Raw genomic sequence first — 10428 nt, 5'->3', positions numbered from 1 at the left:
CCCACTTTCTATTCCCACTCCACTCTCTTCTGACTGCCGATGGATGCAGTACATCAGTGAGCCCCTGCAAGTGTGAGCCAAAATGAACCCTTCTTTCCATAGGTTCTTCTGTCTGGGTATTTTGTCAGCAATGAGGAAAATGATTGATACAATTATATAAATAGTTATTTTCCCAACATTTGAAAAGCAGGTCATCCCTTCCCTCCTGATTTATACATTTATAAAGTCACCATTGCCATCATGTCCCATGTTTATATAATTATGGGAATGTTTCAGGGTTCTATATTTTGATAGCTTTGTCCATTCATCTTTACCAATGAGCCACTTCTAGTCATGTGGGTGTCTAAGTGGTTGTCAGAAGTTATAGAACAACTCTTAGATCTTTGTTCTGTATGTATGGATCATCTTGTCACATTTGTGTTTTGAGATTATAATGAATGTGCAGACTGGTTGAGAATTGTTTATGATGCTGAGTTATATGCATCTTTGACTAAGTCACAGCTGCTTATTTTTACTACCTGTTTATAAGGAAATAATTGCGTTACATTTCACATTTTCCTATAGAGTCATGTACAACTTAGCCTTAGTCTTAACCCTGATTTTTTCCCTGTAGTTAAGGACACCTGAAACCCCACATGTTCTCATTTACAAAGGCCTGTCTCCTGGTTCTTTGTAAGTTGGCTTTGCTGACTGATGCTATATGTATCTAGCAACTTGCTGAACTTGTTCTCTGATGATCTGTAAGTTATTCTGTAACACTTGAATCAGCTACAATAGTGATGATTGTGTTTCAGTTATTCCAAACCATATGCTCTATGATTAAGGAGTACCAATACTCACAGTTGACATCCTGGTTAGCCATCTCTTTTTTCCTGCCATTGAAGAGATGCTTCCAAACCTACAGTTGCTGCTGTCTTCTAATACATGGTTAAATGGGGCTAAAGGAATATTCTTCCCTGCTGTGGAATAATCCTTTTGTACACTATAAAGGTTTATCACTTGAATTGGCATAACAAAATGCTGATTGACCAGTAGCCAGGCAGGAAGTATAAGTGGGATGACCAAACTCAGGATGATGGGAAGGAGAAGGGTGGAGTGAGGAGTCACCAGCCAGTTGTAGAGGGAGCAGGAGATGAATGTTCCATGCTAATAAAGCTACTGCCATAGTAGAGCATAAATAAGGAGTATGGGTTAACTTAAAATATAAGAGCTAATTAGTAATAAACCTGAGCTATTGACTGAGCATTTGTAATTAATATTAAACCTCTGTACCTCTGTGTTGCTTATTTGGGAGTTGGTGGCAGGATAGAAACTTCCACCTACGCTTCATAGTTTTGAATCCAGTGCTGGATTTGATTAAATATTTCTTCTGTTTGTAGTTAGTTAATGAAGTACACAGTCAAATCTTCCAACATCAAAACTGCTCTTAAATTTCTACCAGTTTGGAAGTGGAGTGGGGGTGATGTACAGATACACAAGCCAAAAATCAATTGCTACTGGGGAAACTGGAAGACTAACTCCCTCCCAAACAAAATCATGGGACATCTTTGGAAATTATTCGTAGAGCATATAGAAAATGAGTATAATGCAAGCAAACCAAGTCTTGGTGAGAACAGTGAGTCTGATGTGAACCACAGCCCCTCAGTGTGATGACTGTAGTCACTAAAAACAAGTATCAAGTAAGAAATACATTCACAATGTCCAGCCTATTGATATTTGACAAATTCAAAGAAAATACCTAGCCTATCATGTTGAGTTCAAGGTTTTATACCTGATTTAATTTCTGTCAAAACTACAGTAATTACCCAGTATTTAACCCCATCAGAGGCCAAAGGTTATATTATAACCTTAAATTAGAAGTGCAGAGCAAGCAATTTCTAAAACTAAGTTATGACAGAGACATCTGACTTCCTGGACAGTCACCCAAGATTCCTGTGCAACATTGGGGAATTTGTCTTTGGCCTACATATCTAGAATATCTGACAGAGTTTTCTATGAAACCAGAATTTTGAAGGACTGTTCTACCTTGTCTTGGCATAGTTAAGGAGTTCCATTCTTTGTGTCCTGCTTGTCCAGTTTGGATAACATACTGTCAGCAGTCAAGACAAGGGCCGTTTCTTTGCCCAGTGGCTAACTGCCACAAATTAATAGCTTTTCAATGTTCATCATCCTCTTTTGAAGTAAATTGGTACTGACAGGATTAGACATGCCTCACTGTAATGAAAAACTTTATGTTATTAAAACATTTTAAATGCTATATTTTGTAGATCTCTGAAGTGTTTGAAGACCAACCATCTATTTAAAATATATCTGTTTTACCTTGAAAATATACCTAACGTGTCTACAAGTTATTATTATAGATGACTAACTACCAGCTTGTATTTCTTAATTATACATTACATTTTTAAATGAGCTGCAAAGGCACAGTACCTTAAACAGGAGTAGAAACATATATACAATATAACAAAAATAACCTTAAATTTGTATCAATAGACAAAAATCCATACCAATGAAAAGTATCTAAGACTGATAGCTGCTTTTTAGTTTAAAAGTAGATTCAATAATCTATGCTTTCCCCTGTCACTTCTATGCTATAAATTCCCATATTCCCCCTTTTTCTCTTCAGAAAAACATCTATAAATCTAATCTCCTTAGCTCAGCTTTCTTCCTAACCATAACCAACAACAGTTTACAACCAAATCTCCTAAACAATGATAGACATCCACGGAACAACCAAAAACTATCCACCCTACCTTTTGGAAATGTGGGTGTCATGTTCTCTAGACTGCTTCCTGTTGTCTGGGTGTATTGACATCCTTTGGGGGACCCTGAGAAAAATGGGATAACAGTCAAATCCTGGGAGAGTTAGCTGTTGTCTAGTCTCGGTGTGATGGGGAAGTACAAGGCTTATCTGAAGTCCTGACTAGAGTAGTCTGAAACTGGACCATCTTATCTAGCAGCTTTGAAGTTGTTCTGGGTGTAGGATTTTGAGAAAACTGCAATAGAGGCAATCTGAGAGGCTGGATCACCTGGGATACTTGTCTTGGGATAATTGGTGGTTGATCCTTTTTCTGAAAACAGGCACATTTTTAAAGGTAACATACATATCTGCAGTAACACAAATATGGAATATGCAGTATGCACAAGTCAGTTAAAGATGATTTTTTTGTTTCATGTTTGAGCAGGAGGAAGGACTTTATAAGTCTATTTGAACAATATAACCAAAGCTCCATCAAACAATTTCATTATTTTTGCCCCAACCACCTCCTTAAACACTTGCTAAAGCATTACAAAGGAGGTGGGTGGGGCAAAAATGATGAAATTGTTTGATTAAATGATAATTGATGAAGTAATAATTATCAAAATGTATTGTTTTAACAAAATATATAAAGTGGGAAAAGAGAAATCTTTATGAAATTTTTGTACATTTTTGCTGTTAAAATAGTATCAGTTTTTAGTAGATTCTGGTGTTAGGATGTGTTTCCTAAGTCCTGGAACAACCACACAGAAAATAACGACAGAGATGCAGTGTAAAAGTCATTAATGAACTTAAAATGTATTAGCAGATATTACTCAATGCAAAACAAAACAAAACAAAACAAAAACTCCTGTGAAAAAGGCTAAGAGGAACAAAGAGAAAAAGGATGTGAAGGTAGGGGACCTGTTTGTGGGTGTGGGGGAGTGGGAAAGCAAAAATGGAGGTAGAGGTAGTCAAGATACATTGTATACATGGATGGAATTGTCAAAAAATAACAAAACATATGCCCCCAAATCTTTACTTTTAGAGAGCCGGAATTTCAGCTTCTAGAGGTCTCTCCTCTCCCCTCCCTTCCTGCTGCCCTCCCTCTTCTCCTTTTATTCCGTCCTTCCTCTACAGCCCACTCCCCTGAGTCTTGGAGATACACTACAGGCTCCAATTCAGACTGCTTTCCTTGCCCCTTGATGTTTCAGTGCTGCTTTCTTCAAGAACAAGACCGTGTCCTAAATAACCACAGTGGTTGGCAGACGAACGCAGAGAACACTGGGGCCATCCTAGCATTTGAGATGCGGGCTACACAGTCAGCTTTCCCTGGCCTCCCTCTGCAGCCTCTCTGCTGTCTGCCCAGAGTCACAAAACCCGTCTGCAGCTACCTGTGGCTACGACAGCACCCACTGTCCTCATCCCGTGTGCCCACCATAGGATAAGGATGTACTGTGCATCCTTGTCGTCGGGCACGCTGCTGGCATGGTGCCTTCAGTGCAGTGTCCATCTGTCCTGGACTGCTGATGCTCCTGTTGGGCCCTGTGTATGGTGGCTACTCAGGACTCCTTCACCATCAAGCAGTTCTTGTCCCCTCTGAGCTTAGTAGGTAACATGTAGGGGAAAAGTTTTTAAATGAATATTTTGTTCCTCATTGGACTTTAACCCACTGTTTCAACCTTCTTGATGCTCGTTCCTAAATCCATTATGACCATGGCGCTTGCCAAAGCATCCTCTGACTCTGTCATTCACATTTATTGGCATTTACTGGAAAGAGGAGCTGGCTCTGTTATTTCTGTACTTACATCAGAATGGATGCTTAGCATCCTGTGTTATTTGGGAGATTGTAATCCATTGGTGTTGCCTTTTATTTTGAGGTTCAGATAGACCCAGTTTTGGCGATGGCTGCTCTGGGCTGGCTCTTGCAGGTGGGGCTGCCTCCTTCCATCCTGGCGCTGTCCTTACCCGCACTTACCATCAGTCGTCTCTAAGGAGCTGTCTCCTCCTCTTCCCTTTGCCCTTCCCTCTCCTCAGTTCACACTGTTTATTCTGGAATAACTTTGAATTCGAATTCATATAGCCTGTGCAAGACTGACTCCTGGTTCAGTGGAGAACGGTGTTCAGAAACTCTGCCCTGTGTGCTCCCTGCCATTGGACTATCACCTCGGTGTTTATTTTGTATCTGTCCTCATGAGCTGAAGGATACTGAGTTTTATGATCTTGTTATAAAGCATCTGTCATTTAAAATAAATGTTTGATGACTAGTGGAAAGAACTGGAAGAAAAACATGTCATCAGTGATAGATCTCGGATGTGATAAACACTGTGGAACGGGGGGTTGACGTCTAGGAATAAGCCCAGGGCCCTATGTTGTGGACTCATTTTTTAATACAGAGAGGCACTTCAGTACCTTCCCACAGCAGCATGCATCCAGCTGTTGGGAAAGCTGATGTGGGCCGAGAGATGTAGTGCTTTTCTGTCCGTGCAGGTGAGTCTAGGACTCTCCACAGGCCCATGGGGTGTCCACATCAGCACCGCCCTGGTTGCTATTCTGTTGCTGTGATGAAACACTCTAAGAGCAGCTTGTGGGAGGAAACGGTTTCTTTGGTTCACAGGTGACCGTTCATCATCTGTGGAAGCCAGGGCAAGAACTCAAGGCAGGAACTGAAGCAGATACCATGGCGGAACACTGCGTAGTGGCTTGTTCCCCATGGCTTCTTCTGCTGATCTGCTCTTAGACAATTCAACCCTTCCTGCCCAGGAATGTCAATGTCTGTACTGGGTTGGGCCCTCCTACATTAATACTTACTCAGGAAAATTTCCCACAGACATGGTCACAAAAGGGGCAATTCCTCTTTTGAGGTTGTTTTCCCAGGTGCCTCTAGGTTGTATCGAGTTGACAAAAATTAACCAGGACAATTGCTGTTTTACAGATGGAGAAACTGAGGCACAGGCCACAAAGTGAGACAGGGCTGTTTGATGCTACAGGAACTTATCAGTCATGGTGTCCTGGAGTGCTGACCCCTGGCTTTCTGTTTTGGAGAGTGGCACACTGGGCAGCACAAACGGATGGTATTCTACATGGCTGACACTCGGAGACGAAGTGCACATTGGGGTTGTGTTTCCATGACAGATGTGTATGGGCTTGAGTCTGCTGAGGCAGGAAGCCAGGACTCGCTCTTCAGTTTGCCTTAGGAAGAACTGGTTGCCATTAAAGACTTTTTACTTGTCTCTTTCCATCTTACGTGTTTCATTATCACATTATCATAATAGTTGTGGGTACTTGGCACATAATATGTACAGATCAAATCAGGTATTAGGAAGCTGTGAGCTCTTCCTCTCCACATATTTCATAAGCTTACTCATGAGTTGTGAGCTGAGGTCACATCACAGTGCTGCCTGCCATCCGCTGGACCGTGTTCCCCCTATGCAGCTGTATTCCGTCCTGCTTTCACTGGAAGAAGCCTTATTAAGAAACCAAGCTACACGATTGTCACACACAAGCAGAGGGCCTAGGCTGGTCCCATTCAGGCTCTCTGACTGTTGGTCCAACATCCATGAGCTCCTGTGAGCTCAGGTCAGCTGTCTCTGTGTTCCCCTATCATGATCCCCCCCCACACACTTCATACAATTCCTCCTTCGTTTCTTCCTCAAGACTCTCAGAACTCAGCACAGTGCTTATCTGTGGATCTCAGCCTCTTCTTTTTCAGTAAGGGGACAGCTTCTTTAGCAGGCTTACATAGGCCCCTATCACCCATTGCAGAAGTGCCCTGGGCACTGCTCTTTCGTTTCCCAAACTCCCAGACCTGAATAATCACCCAGAAACTATATTAGTTACAACACTGTTTGGCCTATTATCTCAGCCTTCTTATTTTCTAACTCTTACATTTTAAGTTTAAATCAATCTGTGTATCACCACGAGGCTGTGGCCTACCAGTAAGGTTCCGGCTTGCCATTCTCCTTTGGCAGCTACATGGTGTCTCTTTGACTCCGCCTACTCTTTCTCTATCTCTCTGTTCGGATTTCCCACCTGGCTTTACCCTGCTAAGCCATTGGCCGAAACAGCTTTATTCACAGACCAATAAAAGCAACACACATACAGAAGGCATCCCACATCGGATACCTTGGCATTTCTTCACTCCTTGGATGTGACTACAACTTGCTGATTCAGCAGCTAGAAGCATGTGCAGTAGCCCCTTGACTGTTACTAGGAGCTGGTTAAGACCCTGCTTGCCACAGCCTCCTGCGAGTTTTCACAAGCCTAAGACTAGCTCTTGGCTGAGCCAGAAAATCCATACAGAGAGGTTGGCTCTTCTTCTGGGCTTGGGCTTTTTAGGATCATCTGTGAGTGACATTTCAGAGCCCAGGGTCACCTGTGGACACTTTTCCAGGGTCCACCCATCTTTTCTGATGTTGTAATAGGAGCAGCGGGGCTGCGTCCCCGGCACCCCAGCTGCCTGGCTAGCTTATGCCCTGAAATAACAACACACAAATTGTATTTATTTAAACACTGCTTGGCCCATTATATCTAACCTCTTCTCGGCTAACTCTCGCACCTGGACTAGCCCATTTCTTATAATCTGTGTAGCCCATGAGGTGGCTTACCAGGGAGATTCTAGCCTATGTCCATCCTGGGTCGGAGCTTCATCGCTCACGTCTGCCCGGGAGACGGGAGCATGGTGTCTCTGCTCCTAAGAGCAGAGCTGTTGAGTCTGAGCTCACTTCCTCTTCCTCCCAGCATTCTGTTCTGTTTACTCCTCCTACCTATGTTTTAGCCTATCAGGGCCAAGCAGTTTCTTTATTGCTTAACCAATGAAATCAACAGATTGATATATGACACTCCCACATCATTCTGCAGCTCCACCAATCCTACTGGATGGCAGATGCCCAAAGGAGTGGCCACCTCCAATCCACCCCTCATTAAAGAACAGGCCACCACAGTGTGCAGAAGTTTAAAAAAAAAAAAAAGGCTACAAGTGAAGGCAAGTCATCACACTGGGTGGTCGCAGAGATAGTCTGTGTGTTTTATTTGCATGTGTTTACCCCTCAGGATCCATTGGGTTTCCAGATGTTCACATGTGCCAAAAATCCATGGATGTTCAAGTCCCTTAATACAATGGCGTAGTACTAGCATGAGGAGCTCCGGTACACTGTGAACACTCCAACAGAAAATGGGGTAAAAGACTCCCTATTCTGCAAAAAAAAAAAAGAGAAATATATTAGACTACAGAAACAATAAAGCTAATAAACCCGTAAAAATGAGAAAAAATGAGAAAAGGGAGGTGCCTTTTACACGGCTTGTTGGTGTTCTGAGTTTACTGTCCAAGCTGTCTATAGACTGTGACTATGGTCAACAGCTCCAGGCACCTGGCCCCTGGGAAATTTCCATTTTCCTTGTCCCCGGGCTCCTGGTGGCTCTCCAGAAGAGCAGCCATTTGGCCAGGGTGGCAGGCTGAGAGCCAAAGGCGAAGGAATGAATAAATGATGGGACTTCTGGGCAGAGCCAGCCAGAATAGCAGTTGATGAAACCTGAATCTTGAGGCTCCCATCACTAGGGACCCTTCCTCCCCATTGGCCTTGGCCCTGGAGGTGTCTCTGAAGGGCATCTTTTTTGTCTACTTTCATAATGGCTCATTGAGTAGAGAAAATGAAACTGCAACTGCGTTTGGGCTGTTTATTCTAGCTGCTGTAGGAGATGAGGCTGAAGACCACAGGACTCAAGATTGGTAGGGTCCCCAGGACCACATCTGTGTACTGTGAAGGCTTCTCCTGCTAGTCAGAAAGCCACACTCAAATACAGATGGAACTGTAAGTTTGGCAGCCTCTGCAGTTTGGGAGAAATGGGGCTTGTCTGCCCAGGGCACATTTCTGTATGTGGAACCACCAAGTTCCAGAGCTGTAACGCACAGCATGGAGACTGGAGGTCAAAACATTGTGTCAGATGTTTGACATTTGAGGAGCGAGGGTATCATAAGTATGCAACCCTTTTTATAAAACAAGGAACTTGTAGCCTAGCGGTGGCGGCTCGTGACTTTAATCCCAGCACTTGGGAGGCAGAGACAGGTGGATCTCTGTGAGTTCGAGGCCAGCCTGGTCTACAAGAGCTAGTTCCAGGACTGGCTCCAAAGCAACACAGAGAAACTCTGTCTTGAAAAAACAAAACAAAACAAACCAACAAAAAACCAAGGAACTTGTAAAGCAACAGTTATGTTAACTAGATACCAGTCACAATGTGTTTGCATGCAGCACACCGTACACCTTCAATATAAGCCATTTTTAATTTTTCAATCAGACCAATAAAATTAGAAATTCTTTCTCAAAGCAAATAAGCAAAATCCAAAATGTTCACCTTGTGGTGGAAAGTGTTGGTTAAGGATGGTTGAGGGGATCAGGGGCTTCCTCATGCTGACCCTGTCAGAAAGGGGTTGGGGGTTTATTTAGATTACAGATTTCAGTGTGCAAGATTCTGTTGTAGATGTCAGGGTACACCATGCAGCTGGCATGCCACCAGAGAAGGACTCTCCCAGTATGGACCCACAAAACATGCAGAAGAAACTCAAAACAGAAAAAGGCCACAGAGGGGAGGAAGGCAAGGAAGCGTTCAGGAAATCTTAAGGAGATGGTTGAAGTTGAGACAAGATAAAGTGAGGGCCAACAACCAGGGCCTATAAGGTCAGTCACAGGTGACCTTCTGATAGACTAATGGCGGGGTGGGGAGGGAGGGATGTTCAGCAGGCCTATCCAGCTGGGTGGATGCAGGGGAACCTTTTACTCTGGTTGTCCCAGGAGACATAGATGCAGTATGAGGATATCCCAGTGCTCTCTTGCTCTTTATCCTCTGGCACAAAGGGTAGACCTGGTCCCCATCTGTTTGTGCAACCATGACACTCTTCCAGATCTGGGCACCATTGTGAAGTGAGGGGTAAGACATCTAGAAAGGTCTGGGCATATATAGAACTTTATTATAGTGTCTACTTTAAAGGAGAAGTAGGTGTCCAGTTCTTTCAGGGAGAAAAATCAACTCTGTTCATCTGCCCATCCATCCATCCATCCATCCATCCATCCATCCATCCATCCATCCATCCATCCACCCACCCATCCACCCATCTACTCTCTCTCCAGTCAACAGACATTTGTATATTGTCCAAGCTCCACTCTGTGCCAGGGGTCAAGACAGGAGCCAGGAACACCTGAATAAAGGAACTTCTGCCTTATCCTGAAGTTGCTGCTGCTAAGAAAAAAAAGAAAAGAAAAGAAAAACAAAACAAAACAAAAAACTACTCCCTTCTGCAGTTTGGTGCCATCTAGTGGCAGCTTGTGGTTATGAGTGAAACAGATGAGCGTGATTCTGAGCTGGGTGACTCCTTGACTTCAGGGCTGCAGCGTTTCCCACAGTTGTTTGGGGACGTGGAGGGGAGAAAATGCCAGGAATGTAGAAATCCCTGCTTGTCTCCACTCCTGTGCTCCCCAACATAGGGTTAGCTAGATGACTGCCCCCCCCCCCTTTGCCACTGGCTGCTATTCTAAATTAACATTTTGTAGGGTTTACATTATTGCCTCGTTACTCAAGAACTCTGGCTGCTGGGGGATCTTTCTTCAGGACTGCAGGCTGGTAACAACCGATGGGCTCAGAGGCCCGCGGTGTACCAGTTTGTTGAACTTTGCTATTTGACTCTGCCCGAGCTCCGC

The sequence above is a fragment of the Microtus ochrogaster genome, chromosome 6 (genome assembly GCF_000317375.1).
Source record: "Microtus ochrogaster isolate Prairie Vole_2 chromosome 6, MicOch1.0, whole genome shotgun sequence".
NCBI lineage: Eukaryota > Metazoa > Chordata > Mammalia > Rodentia > Cricetidae > Microtus > Microtus ochrogaster.
The sequence above is the reverse complement of the archived record's forward strand: the minus strand, read 5'-3'. Positions refer to the sequence as shown.